Source organism: Canis lupus, chromosome 19 (assembly GCF_003254725.2).
Source record: "Canis lupus dingo isolate Sandy chromosome 19, ASM325472v2, whole genome shotgun sequence".
Lineage (NCBI taxonomy): Eukaryota > Metazoa > Chordata > Mammalia > Carnivora > Canidae > Canis > Canis lupus.
In genome coordinates, this window is record NC_064261.1 from 44,791,191 (window position 1) to 44,811,845 (window position 20,655).

The following is a 20,655-nucleotide window of genomic DNA, read 5'->3' on the forward strand; positions in this document are numbered from 1 at the left end:
TTTCCACCACCCCTTGTTCGTTTCCCAGAGTTAGGAGTCTCTCACGTTCTGTCTCTCTTTCTGATATTTCCCACTCATTTTTTCTCCTCTGCCCTTTATTCCCTTTCACTATTTTTTATATTCCCCAAATGAATGAGAACATATAATGTTTGTCCTTCTCTGATTAACTTATTTCACTCAGCATAATACCCTCCAGTTCCATCCACGTCGAAGCAAATGGTGGTATTTGTCGTTTCTAATGGCTGAGGAATATTCCATTGTATACATAAACCACATCTTTATCCATTCATCTTTCGATGGACACCGAGGCTCCTTCCACAGTTTGGCTATTGTGGACATTGCTGCTAGAAACATCGGGGTGCAGGTGTTCTGGCGTTTCACTGCATCTGTATCTTTGGGGTAAATCCCCAGCAGTGCAATTGCTGGGTCGTAGGGCAGGTCTATTTTTAACTCTTTGAGGAACCTCCACACAGTTTCCCAGTGTGGCTGCACCAGTTCACATTCGCACCAACAGTGCAAGAGGGTTCCCCTTTTCTCCACATCCTCTCCAACATTTGTGGTTTCCTGTCTTGTTAATTTTCCCCATTCTCACTGGTGTGAGGTGGTATCTCATTGTGGTTTTGATTGTTTTTCCCTGATGGCAAGTGATGCAGAGCATTTTCTCATGTGCATGTTGGCCATGTCTATGTCTTCCTCTGTGAGATTTCTGTTCATGTTTTTTGCCCATTTCATGATTGGATTGTTTGTTTCTTTGCTGTTGAGTTGGGTTGTGTGCGTCTTAATTAGTGTCTCATTTTATGTATGTATGTATGTATGTATTTATTTATTTATTTATTGTTTACTAGTTATTAAAATACCTTATAAACAAGCCAACAAACTTATCTGGGATGCGACCAAACAAACAGCAGTTTGTTGAAAAGACAATGGACTATATCTGGACTTGTTGGAAGACTGTGCAACACAGGCAAAATCATGTATACAGAAATCCATGGGCATTTTGTGAAATTTTAGAAGATGATCTCTAGTATACGTGATTTGCTGTATGAGATAAATTTGAACCAATGATTGGTTGGATGCAAGCACACATTAGTCACTGACCTTGAGACCCAACTCATAGGTTACAATCTACATATTCATAGTCATGTATATTTTTGTTTCATTAATTTAATGGGCAGTATAATTGGGAAGGAAACTATTTATCTCAATGTTACTAGTGTCTTCAGTAGTACCTTAAACATGGTGGGCTTAACACATGTTTTTGTTACCTTAAATAAAATGTAGCAAGGCTATCTAAACAGCCATAAGATCTCAAATGGAAAACAATCATGGGAATCAAATAATTCATTTTTTTCTAAATTTTAAAATACTGCAAATAAACTATTTTAGGACTCGGTTACATAGCTTATAGAGCTTTGAAAAGCATATGTAGTCTAAAGAGCTCTTCACATCTTGCCTTACTTAACTTTCTAAATTGAAAACTTTCAGGACAGTAATATCATGTATTTTGGTATTTGCTGAATTGTAGTGGATTTTCACATTAATCACACAAAGGATAACAGCAAACAAGACAAGGCAAATGCCAAAAACAAACACAATGAACAACTTGACTTTTAAAAAAGAAGCCTAGGGGATCCCTGGGTGGCTCAGTGGTTCAGCGCCTGCCTTTGGCCCAGGGCATGATCCTGGAGTCCCGGGATCGAGTCCCACATCGGGCTCCCTGCATAGAGCCTGCTTCTCCCTCCTCCTGTGTCTCTGCCTCTCTCTCTCTCTATGTCTATCATGAATAAATAAATAAAATCTTTAAAAAAAAAAAAAAAACGAAGCCTAGTGTAGCGTCTGCTATAAGCACAGTGAGTACAATTTAAATACGGCTGTCTGAATGAAAGATGAAATGAGACACTGTGCCTTACAGGGGTACACAGAAGAAAAAAAGCTCCAAGAGACAATTTCTTTTTAGTGGCAGCAGTACCACGCAACCCGGAAGGCAAAGAACAGTAGCAGACATAGAAGCAAAAACTCACCTAAAAGATAGCCAATCTGGCCACATCAGATGTGATGCTATCCTAGTAATAGCCCCGCTGACTGTGGCGCTCTCAAATACAAGGGGAAACTAAGTCCATAAAAATTGACTTGCTTTTATTTTGCTCAATTTTCCCCCCTTTCTCTCCAGCTCTCCTGTCAAGTGCTCTAATTTTGGAAGTGTTTCAGATCAACTCCACAGAGGGCTGTGTTTTGTTACTTTGCAATCAGCAACTCAAAAAGTCATACCACTTTTGTTCAGAGCTACTCTGTTACTTCCAAATTGGTCTGGGATACTGAAAAACAGCATTGGAGGTAACGCTTAGGAGAAGAAAAGAAAAATCCTATTTCTCCCTTTGACTTTTTTGTTGTTGTTGTTAATTTCCCTCTTCGGCATTTTGATTATCTATTTCATTTCAGATCTATACCTTATTTTACCTCAGAAAAGGATTTCCCACTTGGTTATGTTGATAATGCAGATTTCAGGAGGTCCAGATGGCAAAGCTCCTTTCTGAGTAATCAAATGTAACCCTGGCCGTTGCAGGAAGTTTTAAACTTGAACATTAAATTGTATTTCAAATGAGTTCTCACTTAAACTTTTAGTTTAGGGTAACTATGGCTGGAGCTTGCAACTATAACAATCATTTGTCCAAACAGGACAAATGGAGGGGTTTTTTTTGACATTTAAAGTGAACCTCCCATTTTAGGGTATATGCAATCTGACCCAGGATAAAAGCTACAAAGATCTAAACTACATGAAGGTAGACCATATTATGACTCTATGTCAGGCCTGTGTCACCTTTAAAGAAACATTAGACTAGCAATTTAATATTCTCAGTTTCTCAAAAAACATCTTTGGAAACTTTGATTTACAAGACAGAATAAATCCTCTTAAAATCTGACTTCCTGATCTCCTTGTAACTCATATACCTAAGAGATGTTCCCAAATTCTCTCTCCTCTATCTAAATTTCCCTAACTTTCTAGCCTGGACCACTTGGATAATGATAGTGTCTACCTTCCCCACTCCATCCGCTTTCTGATCTTTTTTTTTCTCACTTCTCCAGAGCAGTTTTCACTTTCCAGTGTAAATCAATCTTCTCTAAGAGTTCTAATTTCTTACATTACCTAGGACTCTGATCAACATCACAGAAAAGCAAAAACCACACAGAGAGAGGTAGGGGAGGCAAAAAGGGTGAAAACACTCAATAATCAACTTCTCCCAAAACCCACCCTCCTTCCCATTTAAGTGCTCTGCTTAGAGCAGTCTTACTTCTGCTTTGGAATCACTTGGAGAGCTTTTTACAAAATTCAATACCGGAGCCCCAAATCAATTAAATCTATCTCTGGGGTGGAGCTGAGACATTTTAAAGAGTCCTTCCCAAGTGAAATTAATCATAGCCAAAGTTGAAAAATGCTGCTTTGGATATTTTTTTGTGTTCCACAAAGGCAGAAAGCAGGCACTATACCCTATGTATATAGTAGATTATACATATTTTTTTATATATTTTTTCCTAAAAATATAAATTTTTTTAGGAAATTATAAAATTTCCTATAAAATTATTATATATATATATATATATATATATATATATAATTTTTTTTTCCTAAAGAATTTGGTCACAGAAGAATGTGGTGATGGTATTGGAGAGAGGAGTATAACTGAGTGGTGACTGTCATAGGTGGGCATAGGGTGGTGCATGGGTAAACTAGAAGAATGTGTAATCTGAGTCCCCTGCACACTTTGGCCACCATTAGACCTAAGGGCAATTCCCATGTTTCTGATTACCACACTTGGAGCAGGAAAAGCATCAGTTAACTATATGACCTACCACAGCACCTAATTCCAGGGACTCTACAAAAAGAAAGGTTTGTCATTCACTGGATTTTTTTCTTCCCCGGGTATTAAGATTGTTACTAGATGTTCTAGCAAACACAGGTCTGTCTACACTCCTACTTGAGCCTACAAAAATACCAGGGCTTAGAAGGTCAAGTAGTTACAGTAGTATTGTCTGATGCTATTATAAGGAAAACAGTTAAGCTGGCAAGGCCACCATCCAGAACTTTGGGTGAGCTGCTTGAGTCTCCTGACTAAGGTCAAGGTGTCCATTTATCCACACAAATCAGCCTCCAGTTTGTTGGTAATTCATTAACAAGAGACAGAAACCACTCTGGTAGCCATACAAGTACAGAGTCTATCTCCCTGCTGTGTATATGAGCTCTTTAATATGGACTTTTTTGTTGTTGTTGTTGTCTTGTTTTTAAATTCCAACTAGTTAACATACAGTGTAATATTTGTTTCAGGTGTACAATTTAGGGATTCGACACTTGCACACAACCAGTACTCATCACAGCCAACTGCCCTCTTTAATCTTCATCACCTATTTAACACATTTCCCCACTGGTAACCAACAGTTTGTTCTCTATAGAGTTAAGAGTCTTCCTTGGCTTGACTCCCCCTCTCTCTCTTTTTCCCTATGACCATTTTTTTGTTGTTGTTTCTTAAATTCTATATATGAAAGAAATCACATAGTATTTGTCTTTCTCTGACTTTTTCGCTTAGTATAATATTCTTTGGTTCCATACATGTAGTTGCCAATGATGAGATTTGATTCTTTTTGATGGCTGAGTAATGTTATATTCCATTATATATATGTAATTTTATATATATACATATATGCAATATACTCATATATACAAGTAATATTCCATATATTCCATATATATGGAAATTCCATAAATGGAATATTTATCTATATCTCACATCTTTTTTATCTATTCATCAGTCTATGAACATTTGGGCCTTTTTCATAATTTGGCATATAATACCAAAATAATGCTGCTATAAACAATCAGGGTATACATATTCCTTTGAATTAGTACTTTTGTATCTTTTGGGTAAATACCTAGTAGTGCAATTGCTGGCTTGCAGGGTGGTTCTATTTTTAACATTTTCAAGAACCTTCCTCCGTACTGTTTTCCAGAGTGGCTGTACCAGTTTGCATTCCCATGAAGTGTAAAAGATTTCCCCTTTCCCCCATCCTCGCCAACATATCTTGTTTCCTATGTTGTTAATTTCAGCCATTCTGACTGATGTGAGGTGTAACTCATTGTTTTGACTTGTATTTCTCTGATGTTACATGATAGCAAGCATTTTTTTCATATGTCTGCTGGCCATTGTATGTCTTCTTTGGAAAAATGTCTATTCATGTCTACTGTCTATTTTTAATTTCATTATTCATTCTTTGGATGTTGAGTTTTTATAAGTTCTTTATAAATTTTGGATACTAACCTTTTATCAGATATGTCATTTACAAATACCTTATCCCATTCCATAGGTTGCTTTTTAGTTCTGTTGATTGTTTCCTTTGCTGTGCAGAAGCGTTTTATTTTGACGAAGTTCCAGTAGTTTAGCTTTGCTTTGGTTTCCCTTGCCTCCGGAGACCTATCTAGTAACAAGGTGCTACAGCCAATGTAAAAGTAGTTACTGCCTATGCTCTCCTCTAGGATTTTGATGGTTTTCTGTGTTACATTTAGGTCATTCATGCATTTTAAATTTATTTTTGTTTATGGTGTAAGAAAGTGGTCCAGTTTCATACTTCTGCATGTGACTGTCCAGTTCTCTCAATATCATTTGTCTAAGTCCTTGTCTTCTTCCCATTGGATATTCTTTCCTACCTTGTGGAAGATTTATTGACCATAGAGTTGTGGGTTTATTTCTGGGTTTTCTATTCTGTTCTAATAATTTTTGTGTCTATTTTGGTGCCAGTACCATACTGTCTTGATGACTACAGCTTTGTAATATAACGTAAAGTCCAGAATTGTGATGCTCCCCCCCCCTTTACTTTTCTTTTTCAAGGTTTCTTTGGATATTCCAGATCTTTAGGTCTTTTCTGGTTCCCTACAAATTTCAGGATTGTTTGTCATAGCTCTGTGAAAAATGCTGTTAGTATTTTGATGGAGATTGCATTAAATGTGTAGATTGCTTTGGGTCATACAGACATTTTAACCATATTTGTTCTTCTGATCCATGAGCATGGATTGTCTTTCCATTTCGTTGTGTACTTTTCAATTTCTTTCATCACTGTCTTATAGTTTTCAGGCCACAGGTCTTTTGCCTCTTTGGGTAGGTTTATTCCTAGGTATCTAATGGTTTTTGATGCAGTTGTAAATGGGATCAATTCCTTGATTTCTCTTTCTGCTGCTTCATTATTGGTCTATAGAAATGCAATAGATTTCTGTACATTGATCTAATATCTTGTGACTTTACCGAATTTGTATATCAGTTCAGCAATTTTTTGGTGGTGGCTTTTGTGCTCTCTATGTAGAATATCATGTCATCTGCAAATAGTGAAAGTTTGACTTATTTCTTGCTGATTTGGATGGCTTTTATTTCTTTTGTCTGATTGCTGTGGCTAGAACTTCTAGTACAATGCCAAATAGCAGTGGTGAGAGTAGACATCCCTGTCTTGTTCCTGAGCAAAGAGGAAAAGCTCTCAGTTTCTCCCCATTAAGGATATTATCTGGGGTTTTTCATATACTGCTCTATTATGAGGTATGTTCCCTCTAAACCTACTTTGTTGAGGCTTTTTATCAGGCTTGGATGTTACACTTTGTCAAAAAGCTTTTTTTCTCCATCTATTGAAAGGATCATATGGTTCTTGTCCTTTCTTTTATTAGTGTGGTATATCACACTGATTGATTTGCAAATATTGAATCACTCTTGCAACCCAAGAATAAATTGCACTTGATCGTCAGGATTGATTCTTTTAATGTACTGTTGGATTTGGTTTGGTAGCATTTTATTGAGAATTTTTGCATCCGTGTTCATCTGGGATATTGGCCTGTAGTTCTTTTTCAGTGTTGTCTTTAACTGGTTTTGGCATCAGAGTAATATCAGCTTCATAAATTGAATTTGGAAGTTTTCCTTTCTTTCTATTTTTTGAAATAGTTTAAGAAGAATAGTTATTAACTCTTCTTTAACTGTTTAGTAGAAGGGCACCTAGGTAGTTCAGTCAGCTAAGTATCCAACTCTTGATTTCAGGCACAAATCATGGTCTTATGGTCGTGAGGTCAAGCCCCACATCGGGCTCCCCTCTCACCTGGGAGTCTGCTTGAGATTCTTTCTCCCTCTCCTGCCCTTTCCCTCCCATGCTCTCTCTCTCTCTCTTTCTAATGAATAAATAAATGTTTGGTAGAATTCCCCAGGGAAGCCATCTGGCCCTGGACTTCTCTTTGTTAGGAGATTTTTTTTATTACTGATTCAATTTCTTTGCTGGTTACCAGTCTATTCAAGTTTTCTATTTTTCCTGTTTCACTTCTGGTAGTCTATTTGTTTCTAGGAATTTATCCATTTTTTTTCCAGGTTGTCCAATTTGTTTGCATATAGTTTTTCATAATATTCTCTTATTACTGTTTCTATTTCTGTGGTGTAGCTGTTATTTCGCCTTTCTCACTTGTGATTTCATCTATTTGGGTCCTTTCTCATTTCTTTTTTATAAGTCTGGTTAGGAGTTTATCAATTTTATTAATTTTTTCAGAGAACCAGTTCCTGGCTTTGTTGATCTATTGAGTGTTTTATTTTGTTTTGCTTCTAAGTCATTTATTTCTGCTTTGATCTTTATTATTTCCCTCTTATGACCACCTTTCCAGCATCCCAAAGGTTTTGAATAATTTTCATGTTTAACTTTTTAAATATTTTAAATTTCTTCTTTAATTTCCGTGTTGACCCATTTATTGTTAGTAGCATGTTTATTTGTTTATTTGTAGCATCCGTGTATTTATGGTCTTTCCAGTTTTTTTTTTTTTCTTGTGGTTGACTTCAAGTTTCATAGGGTCGTGGTCAGAAAATAATGCATGGTAAGATCTCAATACTTTTGTACTTGTTGAGGTCTGATTTGTGACCCAGTATGTGATCTGTTCTGGAGAATGTCCAAAGTATACTTCAAAAAACTGTGTTTTCTACTGCTTTAGGAATGTTCTGAATATATCTTTTAAGTCCAAATGGTCCAGTGTGTCATTCAAAGTCATTGTTTCCTTGTTGATATTCTGCTTAGATGATCTGTCCATTGGTGTAAGTGGGGTGTTAAAGTCCCCTACTAGTATTGTATTATTATTAATGAGTTCCTTTTATGTTTGTTATCAATTGTTTTATATATTTGGGTGCTTCCAAGTTGGGAGTATAAATATTTACATTTGTTAGATCTTCTTGTTAGATTGTTCCTTCTATTATGATATAGTGCCCTTCTTCAATTCTTGTTAGTCTTTGGTTTAAAATCTAGTTTCTCTAAGTATCACTAGTCCAGCTTTCTTCCGCTATCTATTTGCATCATAATTCTTTCTCCATCCCCTCACATTCCATCTACAGGTGTCTTTAGGTCTAAAATGAGTTTCCTGCAGGCAGCATATAAATGGGTCTTGCTCTTTTTAATCCATTTTGACATCCTTTGTTTTCTGATTAAAGTGTTTCATCCACTTACATTCAGAGTAATTACTGATAGATATGTATTAGTGCCATTTCATTATTTGTTTTGCCATTGTTTCTGGAGATTTCCTCTGTTCCTTTCTTATTGTTACCTTTGGTCTTTCCTTTTCCACTCAAAGAGTCTGCTTTAATATATCTTGCAGGGCTGGTTTAATGGTCATGAACTCCTCTGGTTTTTGTTTGGGAAGCTCTTTATCTTTCCTATTCTGAATGATAGCCTTGCTGGATAGAGTATTCTTGGCTGTAGATTTTTCCCAATGGACATTTTGAATACATCATGCCACTCTCTTTTGGCTTGCCAAGTTTCTTTGGAGAAATATGCAGCTAGCTTTATGGCTCTTTCCTTGTCAGTTCCTTTGCTGCTCTTGAGATTTTTTTTCTTTATCACTATATTTTGAAACTTTATATTATTTATTTATGATAGTCACACAGAGAGAGAGAGAGAGAGAGAGGCAGAGACACAGGCAGAGGGAGAAGCAGGCTCCATGCACCGGAAGCCCGATGTGGGATTCGATCCCGGGTCTCCAGGATTGCGCCCTGGGCCAAAGGCAGGCGCCAAACCGCTGTGCCACCCAGGGATCCCTTATATTTTGAAACTTTAATAACAATGTGCCTTAGTGTTGGCCTGCTTTTGTTGATGTTGATGGGTGGGCTTAGTTTTATTACCAAAGTACCTATACCTTCTCCTAGCAGACTGTTGTTGAAATCTCTCCATTCTCTACATAAATACCTTATCTTGTTGATATGCAAACATATATTCAACATACAAATACAGAGAAGTCACTTTGCTCTAGTTCTGAAGTCAATGTGAAGCAAATTGCAATACAAACAGAAGCTGGATGACTTTCAGACCACAAATATTCCCTACTATTGAACTGTAGTCATTTACCTAGTTGTATTTTTCTGCCTAATTACCACTATGTCTAGACTATTTTAGTAGCATGCTCTAACCAGGATCCTGAGTACTACTTTCCTAAGTTTCTAAAAAGAACTCCACCCAAATTTCTCAAGTTCTCATAGCAAGTAGCCAGTGAGTGTCAGTTCTAAAGCAAGACTCAGAGTACCAGTCAATGTCCCAGATAATCTTTTACCATTGGAGATGAATAAATGCCTTGAAATACTCTGAATATAACAACTATGATTTTCATCATCCACAAAGAGCTACAATTTAAGAAAGTCTAAACCCATGGAGGTTGAATTTCAAACATGCCTCCAGTTTTTAATTTCACGAAGAAGCCCAATGGTCTCTAGTGTCCCTCTCCACAGTATTCTAAGACACATTAAAGGGTTTAGGGTAAATCTTTGTTTACCCTTTGCACCATGAGTTAGTGATACTGTAACCACATGAAACTATGCTTTTGCATATTTTGGTATTTTTCATACTTTTGTTAGAAGTATAGTTGGGTATTGAACCAAAAATTTTAGTCCCCAAAATATAATCCACATAGAGTTAGTCTAGGGTCTTCCCAATCCCATATTGGCTCAAGTCAAACAGGCTAGATATTTACAAAGCAATCTAAGCATTTTATAATCCTCTCAAACTGTTATAAGAGGGGACGCTATTCATAATATATTGCTAAACTCCCAAAATCTATTTCATTTTTTCACAGTAGCTGTTCCAATATTCCAATATTCCAATATTTCTCCCTTACTCTAAACTTCCTAAAACTTTTTCTTCAAACAACCTATTTGGATCTTCTATTTGCCCAGGTCTCCACTACCTTCCTGGATTTATTGTTTTCTCCTAGTATAGCCAAGTTCAAAGGAAGAACAGACAAGGCCTAAATCTATAAATGTTCTCACATTACCTATTTTAATTTCAAAAGGATATTCATACATCCAATCTATAGGTAATACACATAAAAAGTACAGATTAAAATGAGGTTTGGCAATATTAAAATAAATTGGCTAATATTAATATTTTGCCCATCTTAACATGAGCTAAAATGTCAGTAAATATTTTGGGGGAAACTTCCATGTGCTTTTTTTCACAACGGGATTGCCACCAGAACAGAGGTGTCATGAAAACCACCGCTAAACCTAAACCAAAATGGGAAAGGAAAAGACTCACATCAACATCATCGTCATTGGACACGTAGATTCGGGCAAGTCTATCACTACTGGCCATCTGATCTAAAATGTGGTGGGATTGACAAAAGAACTATAGAAAAATTTGAGAAGGAGGCTGCTGAATGGGAAAAGGCTCCTTCAAGTATGCCTGGGTCTTTAATAAACTGAAAGCAGAATGTGAACGTGGTATCATCATTGATATCTCCCTGTGGAAATTCTGGACCAGGAAGTATTATGTGACCATCATTGAGCCCCAGGACACAGAGACTTTATCAAAAACATGATTACAGGCACATCTCAGGCTGACTTTGCTGTTCTGACTGTTGCTGCTGGTGTTGGTGAATTTGAAGCAAGTATCTCCAAGAATGGGCAGACCCGTGAGCATGCCCTTCTGGTTTACACACTGGGTGTAAAACAACTAATTGTTGGTGCTAACAAAATGGATTCCACTGAGCCACCCTACAGCCAGAAGAGATACGAGGAAATCGTTAAGGAAGTCAGCACGCACATTAAGAAAATTGGCTACAACCCCGACACAGTAGCATTTGTGCTAATTTCTGGTTGGAATGGTGACAACATGCAGGAGCCAAGTGCTAACATGCCCTGGTTCAAAGGATGGAAAGTCACCTGTAAAGATGGGAATGCCAGTGGAACCACACTGCTTGAAGCTCTGGATTGCATCCTGCCACCAACTCATCCAACTGATAAGTCCTTGCTGTCTCTCCAGGACATCTACAAAATTGGTGGTATTGGTACTGTCCCAGTGGGTCAAGTGGAGACTGGTGTTCTTAAGCCTGGCACGGTGGTCACCTTTGCTCCAGTCAATGTTACAAATGAAGTCAAGTCTGTTGAAATGCACCATGAAGCTTTGAGTGAGGCTCTTCCTGGGGACAACGTGGGCTTTAATGTCAAGAACATATCTGTCAAAGATGTTCATCGTGGCAACATGGCTGGTGACAGCAAAACAAAACACCAATGGAAGCAGCTGGCTTCACGGCTCAGGTGATTATCCTGAACCATCCAGGCCAAATCAGTGCTGGATATGCACCTGTGCTGGATTGTCACATAGCTCACATTGCTTGCAAGTTTGCTGAGCTGAAGGAGAAGGTAGATCGTTGTTCTGGAAAAAAGTTGGAAGATGGTCCCAAGGTCTTGAAATCTGGGGATGCTGCCATTGTTGATATGGTTCCTGGCAAACCTATGTGTGTTCAGAGCTTCTCTGACTATCCTCCTCTGGGCCGTTTTGCTGTTCGTGACATGAGACAGACGGTTGCTGTGGGTGTCATCAAAGCAGTGGACAAGAAGGCAACTGGAGCTGGCAAAGTCACCAAGTCTGCCCAGAAAGCTCAGAAGGCTAAATGAATATTATCCCCAATACCTGCCACCCCAGTCTTAATCAGTGATGGAAGAAAGATCTCAGAACTGTGTGTGTCAATTGGCCATTTAGGTTTAATAGTAAAAGACGGGTTAATGATAACAATGCATCGTAAAACCTTCAGAAGGAAAGGAGAATGTATTGTGGACCCCCCCTTTTTTTTGTGCCTGTGTGGCAGTTTTAAGTTACTAGTTTTTAAAATCAGTACTTTTTAATGGAAACAACTTGACCAAAATCTGTCGCAGAATTTTGAGACCCATTAAAACAAAAGTTTAATGAGAAATAAAAAAAAGAAACTTCCATGTACCAAGTACTGAATATTATCTCATTTATTTTAGCATATTTTGAAATGCATTGTTAAATTGAAAAATGTAATTATGCTACACAGGTTCCAGAGAAGTAGTATTCCTTTTTCCCAATAAAGGACATGGAATAATACAGGTCAAATGGTTTATTATTGGTCTATATTAAAGCATAGCTCCGTCACTTTTAGATGTCTAGGAGCAAGACATTACCTGATTAAAGTAAATTAAGTTTATACAACCCAAGGATATTATTCAAATATTTCTCATTAGATGAAAGAGATTGAAAAAATGGTCTGCTAGAAGGAACTTATCATTTTATAGAAAAGCTGTGTTACTGAACATTTGAAAAAATTATGGTAGTCTCAATAAACTCAGTTGAATGTGTGTGTGTGTGTGTGTGCACACTCAAAAGGCTAAAGTAGTTACTAATCTTTAAATCAATCTTAGGTTTGACACTTAAATGTGTTCTCTCTGCCTTGAGTTTTATGTTTGACGGGGAAGTTCATATTTCCATAATTCCATTTGTCCATATCTTGCATCAGAGAATACACATAACAGAATTTTCCTATCTCAAAAAACTGTAATGGACTATTTCAGAACTTAGTTCACTTATATATCCTACTGGGCTGATATAGTCAATATAGTCAAATAATATTTTCATGTTATAATATAACTGACAAGTAATGCATTCTACTCAAAAGTTCATGACACATCCTGCTTTTAGGTAAAATACTACAACTTAACATTTTGCTTTAGGTCTGTAGTTGTGAGACCACGATTCACCTAAAAGGAGATCTTTCTATAGATCCAATTAAGTAAGTTTCTTGTGTCAAGATTCACCCAAAAGAGCAATCATAAAACATGTTTTGAGAGAAACTCCTTGAGGATAATCTCCAATTAAAAATATTTTCTTTAGGCTCAGGACTAAAACTAAAGATCTGACCAAAAACTGTCATTACAGATTTTAAGATCCAATTTTGTAAAGTGAATGCCTTAGGAGCTTGGCTAGATTCCAGTGAGGTAATTGCATTACATTTTCCTAATTTTTCAGAGAAGTTTCAAATGAATACAACCTTCTTTCTGACTCTAAGTGGGAAATGCTACCAAAGAGTAAGCAAACAAAAATTACGTGTGTGAATAAATGTAAACAGATAGATGGTAGATAATTGGAAATTGTTGGAAAGGCCACTGGTACCTCATGTGAAAGAAGAGCTCTACACTAGGGAAGAAAAGGACATGGAAAAATGCTGTTCTTGTGCCTCAGCCTCCAGATGGGTCTAAGTGTGATTCTTTATCACACCAAAATGTCTTGTATCCAATACCCTCACAGGTTAACTTTTTGATGTCAACGACTAATGTTAGCTTTCCATGGAAATGTCATTTTAAAGAAAAAAGGATTAAAATCTTTTATTAAAAGCAGTAAAATTTTATATATTGTAATTAATTATACACATTTTATAAATTATGTAAAATGGTTACTCAGGACAGATGAGCAGATGATCAGATAAGACAGATGAAGAAACAGATCTCAGACTTTTTTTCAGAAATTATTTATGTTTCAGTGCTTAAAAGTCTGAATGCACAATCTACCATTTTAGAAGTACTTGTGGTCAGTACAATTAAGACTATGTCTAATGCACAGCTTGTATCAAAATCCTTCTACACAGTAGAATTTTCTGAAACTGTTGAGGACATCAAACACCAGGCACTTAAGATACCATTTTTGTTTCCCTGTGACAACATTAGGAATGGACAGTACATTTTAGCTTACTGCATCTACCCATCTTTAGTATGAAATTAAGTAATTTTTCAATTAAGCATCTTTCAAAACTTTTGAAATGTTCTGTGGGGGGCCCAGTTTGGTCTCCTTGTAAGGTAAGCTCTGTATACGGAGGATGTGGTCTAGCCAAAATAAAGTAAGCAACAGATTTAAAAATAATAATTACTACTATAGCATATCTCTAGATTTACCATTTCTACCTGTGCAAGTTAGAGGACAAAAGAAAGCTATGGCCCACCGGCCAAATTCAGCACATGGCCTGCTTTGTAGGACTTGAGATAAAAATGTTTTTGCATGTTTAAAGGTTTTAAAAACAAATACAAAAAAAGAAAGAAGGGCAGCCCTGGTGGCTTAGTGGTTTAGTGCCACCTTTAGCCCAGGGCGTAATCCTGGAGACCCAGGATTGAATCCCATGTTGGGCTCCCTGCATGGAACCTGCTTCTCCCTCTGCCTGTCTCTGCCTATCTCTCTCTACGTCTCTCATGAATAAATAAATAAAATCTTAAAAAAAAAAAGAATACAAATATGACCTATAATACTTAAAATATTTACTATCTAGCCCTTTTCAGAAAAAGTTTGCTGACAACTGACTTAAAGAAATAATAATAATAAAAAGGTCCTATTTCAATGGATTCTTCATGGTTAATTTGAGACAAAATTAGGTAAGCCAGAGTTTCCTCTGTATTTTCAGGTTTATGGGATTATTAAAGTCCAGACACCTCCCTACTACATCAGCTAAGACCACCTGGAACTCCAGGCCTCAGGCCAGGTCCCTTTAAGAAGAATAGCCTGGAGAAGCAGAGCTAGGTCTGTAGCTGAACACTGAGCCCATTACATGATCCAGTGAGTTCTGCCCATAAACATGCAGGTAAAGGCCGAGCACATTTTCAGCAGCTGTTACTGCTAAATAGAAAAATACACTTTCCATATGCCAAGCAAGACTTTGGAAAGGTCGTCTCAGCCACAGCTCAGAAATGGGGTGTGTGTGTGCGTGCGCGTGTGTGTGTGGATCAAACAGGATGTATATCCTGTCCTTGCTATACCCATGTTCAATGTCAGAAGATTATGTTTTTCTTATTTTTTAAAACATCTACGTAATTCAGCTGCTTTCATTTTTATTATAATAATAAAGTCCAATTTCAGTGTGGTGAAATGTAAAAGAAAAAAAATCAACAACGTTGAACACAAATAAATAACCTTCAGCTTGATATTACTTCATCAAAAGCTTCCGAATGCCTCTTAGTACATGTTTTGAGCAATTTACTTCTTTCCTACACATCCATGTTAGAGAAGGATGCTTTCCACATTCCGGTTTTATTAAGCACATCACACTCCTTCATGGGAAATAAAAAATAAAACTGACCACATCATTTTTAACTCCAAGGACTCTTCACCAGCATCAAGAAGCTTAAAGAATATGAAATTTCAACAACTACTGATACAGGTTGTACACTGAGAAAAACTTATATGACCACTGAGAATTGGTTAATGTATGCAAGTAACAGTATTTAAGTTGTTACATTAGTATTTGCAAAGTTTTTAGTGGTATGATAAAGTATTAAAAATAAAAATGTGGGCAGCCCGGGTGGCTCAGCGGTTTAGCACCACCTTCCACCCAGGGTAAGACCCTGGAGACCAGGGATCAAGTCCCACGTCGGGCTCCCTGCATGGAGCCTGCTTCTCCCTCTGCTTGTGTCTCTGCCTCACTCTCTGTGTCTCTCATGAATAAATAAATAAAATATTTTTTAAAAGATGTCTCAACAGTAGCACTGTTGAGGTTTTAAAAATATAAAATAAATAAAAAAATAAAATAAAATAAAATAAAATAAAATAAAATAAAATATTAAGCTTATAAGAAAGTTTAAGAATTACATGTCAACTATCTTATGGGGAAAAAAAATCAATAAATACACAGAATCAACTAGTGGTTACCAGAGAGGAGGTAGGTGAGGGGTTGGATGAAAGAAATGATGGGGATTAAGAGTACTCTTATCATGATGAGCAGGGAGTACAGTATTGTTGAATCTCTATATTATACACTTGACACTAATATAACACTGCATGTTATTTAGACTGGATTTTAAAAAAAGCATGCTAAAAAAAAAGAAAGCAAAAAGAAAAAAAAAAGCACTGTAGCTAGCATAGACGCTGATTTGTACCCTCTGCCCCAATAATTCAGAATGTGACTGTTTTTAAAGACAGAGACTTTAAAGAGGGGATTAAGTTAAAATGAGGTTATTAAGGTGAGCCTTAATCCAACCTGACTGGTGTCCTTATAAGAAGAGGAAATTTGGACACACAAAGATGCCAGGAGCTCTGGCACAGAGGAAAGACCATGTGAGGCCACGGGGAAAAGATAGACATCTGCAAGCCAAGGAGACAGGCCTCAGGGTATACCAAACCTGCCAACACCTTAACATGGATTTCTAACCTACAGAACTATGAGAAATAAATTTCTGTTGGTTAAGCCACCCAGTCTGTGGTATTCTGTTATGGCAGCCCTAGAAAATGGATACAACAAATATAATAATAAGATATTATTATTATTACATTTTGTTGGTGAGATTATGCTTGCATTTTATGCCTTTATACTTACTCTACTTATTATGGCCTGCTTTGTGAATACCTAAGTACTAAAGTATGCAAAGCATGGTTTGATTCTTATCTTTACAAAAGTAAATCTGGTAGATGTTAACTATATATCACTTTGACAAAAGTAGAAAAATGGAAAAATCCATCTCAACATTTCCCAACACACACACGTCTTAGGAATTATATAAAAACATATTGCTAATTATTCCTATAACATCTAAAGAACTGTCTATGTTTTACAGTTTGATAAAGGCTACTTGTGTCAAAATCATGTGTAACCAAAGCAAATCACTCATTGCTTTGGGACAGAAGTGTAAGTTTCTGATACACTTGAACAATAATTAAAGATTCCTAGGCAATTGCAGCCACAAATTATTTCTAGGAATCCATTCCTATTTTCTTTTTTTTTTTTTTAATTTTATTATATTTTGGGTTGGGGGGTGATGTAACTGGGTGATGGGCATTAGGGAGGGCATGTGATGTAATGAGCACTGGGTGTTCTTTGCAATGGATGAATAGCTGAACTCTACTTCTGAAACTAATGATGCATTCCTACTTTCTTTAGAGATCACTCCCTATCTCTCTCCTATCCTGCTTTCACTAAATTAGACCTAACATCTCTAAAACATTTCTTCTGATTTTTAAAACATATTGCCCCAAGGTTTTGATAAAGAGGAGATAAAGTGGTCAATTAGAAGTGATTTATTTGATAAAATCCATTGTCAGAGCCTGAATGGTGTTTGGCATATTTTCCCTAGGGAAGCATTTCAAGAGCTAAGGTATATATGCATGCTCCAAATGGGACAAATCAAAGTAATGGATGGTGATAGTGGAAACAATGCTACACAACTCCAAGTGAAATGAATGATTTCTCTTCCTGAGCCTATCACAGGTACAACTTTTCTTCCCAGTCGTTGGTGGGAAGAGTTATATTGGTTGACCATGTAAACCATCACTGTACAGTGCAATTAAGTTAAAACACTAGATATGTGAGTATGCTCATAGGAATGTTAGTATAGAAGCCTTCAGACAATGGCTAGACATAGGCAAAATTGTGAGGCAAATTATTTTTTTTGGCTGTCACCAGTTAAACAACTTTATGAAAAAAATATATAAGTAGACAGTTTATTATAAACATTAGTGATATCAAGAATGTGTGACACCCAAATAAAATACACAATACTCTTTATTTTAAGTTCTCTATAGCCAATTAATTCACACAAAATGCTTCCCTTTGATTTAGCCTCATTCTTGTCTTTGTAAACAATGTGTAAACATAATTGATGAGGAAGCATATTTCCAACATAAATGTCCTTTGATGAGTTTATGTCACAAAAGTATAACAACAAAGGTACATGTTATTTTCACTATGTTTGTCAATGACTGAAGAGAATTTTTCGCTGAATTGGATAGTACTTTTTGAATGTTGGAAGAATAGTTTCTCTGTTTATTGTGCTATTCACAATGGAGCAGCTACTGTCATGATACACTTTTAAGTTCAATCTACATTTTTAATGTTTCTTACCCACAACTTAATCTTAAGTCCATACCAGACGATCAACAAAACAATAAACCAAAATCTGATTTCTTTTGTTTGCCAATTTTCATAGTATACATACTCTCATCATGACCAATTTTAAGTCTGCAACACGATGTCATTGAACAAGCAATTGGGAAGAGATGTACAAGAGAATACTCATATAGTATTTCCACCATGCAATTACAACAGGCTTAAATATTTCCAAGAGCAAAGATGGTAATTAAATGTAATAAAGCAAATAGAAAGTAATAAGTTTTGAATATTACTTTTGTTTTAATATAATTTATTAAAGTGTAAATTTACATATGTATAAATTTTTAACCATGACTGTGTTTAACAGCTGGCACTTATGAGTGTTTTAAGACAGCCCTAACACCTCACTATTGTATCAGCCAGCCCTCTTTCTTTCAAACCCCTTTTCTCTTTTCTCAGGATGCTTTATTCTAGTGCCCACATAACTCCACCTTTCCCCTGAGCAATTCTTCTACCTAGATATTCTTCTCTGCCTGCATTCTTCAGTCTTTCCGCAATCTGATCTTAGTATTATAGGATTAGAAAGAATATGATAAATGCACACTAACACAGTACATGTCAAAAATAGCAAATATAAGTCCTGTGATACTAGTAATAACTGTAATACTAGAACTCCAAATAAATAAATCTCCAATGGTTAAATTTAATTCATGATGATATACTCGGCAAAAGATATTTGGGGGCAATAAAAATATTTTTCGGATTGGCATATTCTGTGCTAGTTAGTATAACTATTTGCACCTCTCTTTTGTGACCTTGGGATTAACAATCCTAAGTAATTAAGCTTCTTTTTACTAATACAGTCTAAAACACCCAATTCCACTATTACTCCTGTGGTCTAGTCATTGTGAACTACATTTTCACAAGAATGTCATGTTCCCTTTAGCCTCCAGGTGTTTGCTCAAAAAATGAGCACTGATCTCTACCATTCTCTATCCCTAGTCCTTGAGTTTAGCTTCAGATAGTCCTGTGTCAGGTGACCCAGAACTTGCCCTGAGAAATCTATTCCTCCTCTCACTCCCCTTTTTCTGAACTGGCAAGTCCCTCATAGGTACCCTATCCTGTCCTGTGCTATTCTTGTTTCATTACACTCTGTAAATGTCTTGTTACGTTTCTACACCATTTGGCTGGGAATTCCACAAAGAGAGGGTGAAGAAGGTTACCTTGTTCATCAGTATTTTCTGACACCGAGAACAATGCCCAGCAACTTTGGTGCCACCGGGCAAATGCCAGTTGAATTGCAATGCTGATGATCCTGGGGAGGAAAAACCAGAGCACCCATATTATGAACGTGCTGCCTATTTGCTTCTCCCTCAGGATATGACTGTATTATTTTGAAGGTCTTTTAAAGAAGATACATTGTACTTGACTGGATTTGATTGGATCAGCCACTGGTTAACAATAAATGGCAGCAGCAGCAGCTTCCTGGAACACTTCCTTCTATATTCCTGAAAGCGCCCCGGGGGGATACAGAAAGTTGTTAAAAAGCCATGCCTAATTATACAAGCAAGCAAAGAAGAATCTCGAGTCACTAGGATCCAACTGAACATTTGCCTGCCTTATTTCATCAGCTTGAGAAATTCCAACACTCCACATAAGGTAATGACAGAAATCTTTAACCAGCATTTGCCAGGAATAGAGTAGCTACCTCTCTTCTGTAGTGAGTGTGAACCAGATGTGAAAATAAATGAAATCTTGACAAAACTTCCTGACTTTCCAACCTGATAGACTTAGTTTGTAGATAAGGAAAAGTTATGACACATTACATCATCCGTCAGACAACTGCTTAATTTGAATCTCAATTCCAGTAATCATTACCAGAAAAGAGAAAAATGATGTTTTTGATCAAAGCCAGTCAAAAAGGTTGTGTCCTCCTCCTCGCATTCTTTTGGAAGACAATCCTATTCAAATTTAAAACTGAAGCCACTTTTTCCCTTTCCTTACAGGGCTGAAACCTAAGAAAAGAACAGCACACTATTAAATACTATTACTAGCAGCTAGTACAAAAGGACAGGGATTTGCATTAGAACAAGTGCTAAGAGTTGAGCTTCAGGCAAGGAAAGATCATTATTTATAACAAGCGGATCTGCTTCTATATGATTAACGGAAGAACAGTGAATTAATGCTGTTATCTTAATATTGTTTAAATGGCCTCTACATGTGGTACGGAGCCAAGCCAGGCAGAGTGGTTAACACAAAATAAATGTCAATCCAAGAGAGATTTCTGGGAAACATTTTCACCCGGAGTAAATTTGCTTAATTAATGGCCTCAAAATGATAAGCTCTGATAAGCCTCTGCTGTATGGTATTATTTTATTTGGAGAAACAGGACACAGCCCTATGTAATGGGATTTTCTTCAGAGATGGGTAAAACTGGTGAGCTTCTGGATAATTATCAGCCATTTTAATGATTTCTTCTTTTCCAAATGTAGTTCATGCCCTAGGTTATCTGGGGAAAT

General features: G+C 36.7%; 1 protein-coding gene and 1 long non-coding RNA gene across 4 annotated transcripts in view; both read right to left on the minus strand.

Annotated features, from left to right (window-relative positions):
* The window catches only part of LRP1B (LDL receptor related protein 1B), a 1,837,374-nt gene that overhangs the window by 1,300,804 nt on the left and 515,915 nt on the right, over nucleotides 1-20,655 (minus strand). The gene's annotated exons all lie outside the window — the stretch shown is intronic.
* LOC118351524 (uncharacterized) overlaps nucleotides 1-20,655 on the minus strand; it is a 106,580-nt gene that overhangs the window by 3,497 nt on the left and 82,428 nt on the right. For 2 of the 3 annotated variants that reach the window (XR_004807082.2, XR_004807083.2), the window contains exon 3: nucleotides 19,360-19,451. The exons of the other annotated variant lie outside the window; for it this stretch is intronic. This is a non-coding gene — a long non-coding RNA (uncharacterized LOC118351524). The remainder of the gene's footprint in view (nucleotides 1-19,359; nucleotides 19,452-20,655) is intronic. 3 annotated transcript variants of the gene reach the window in all.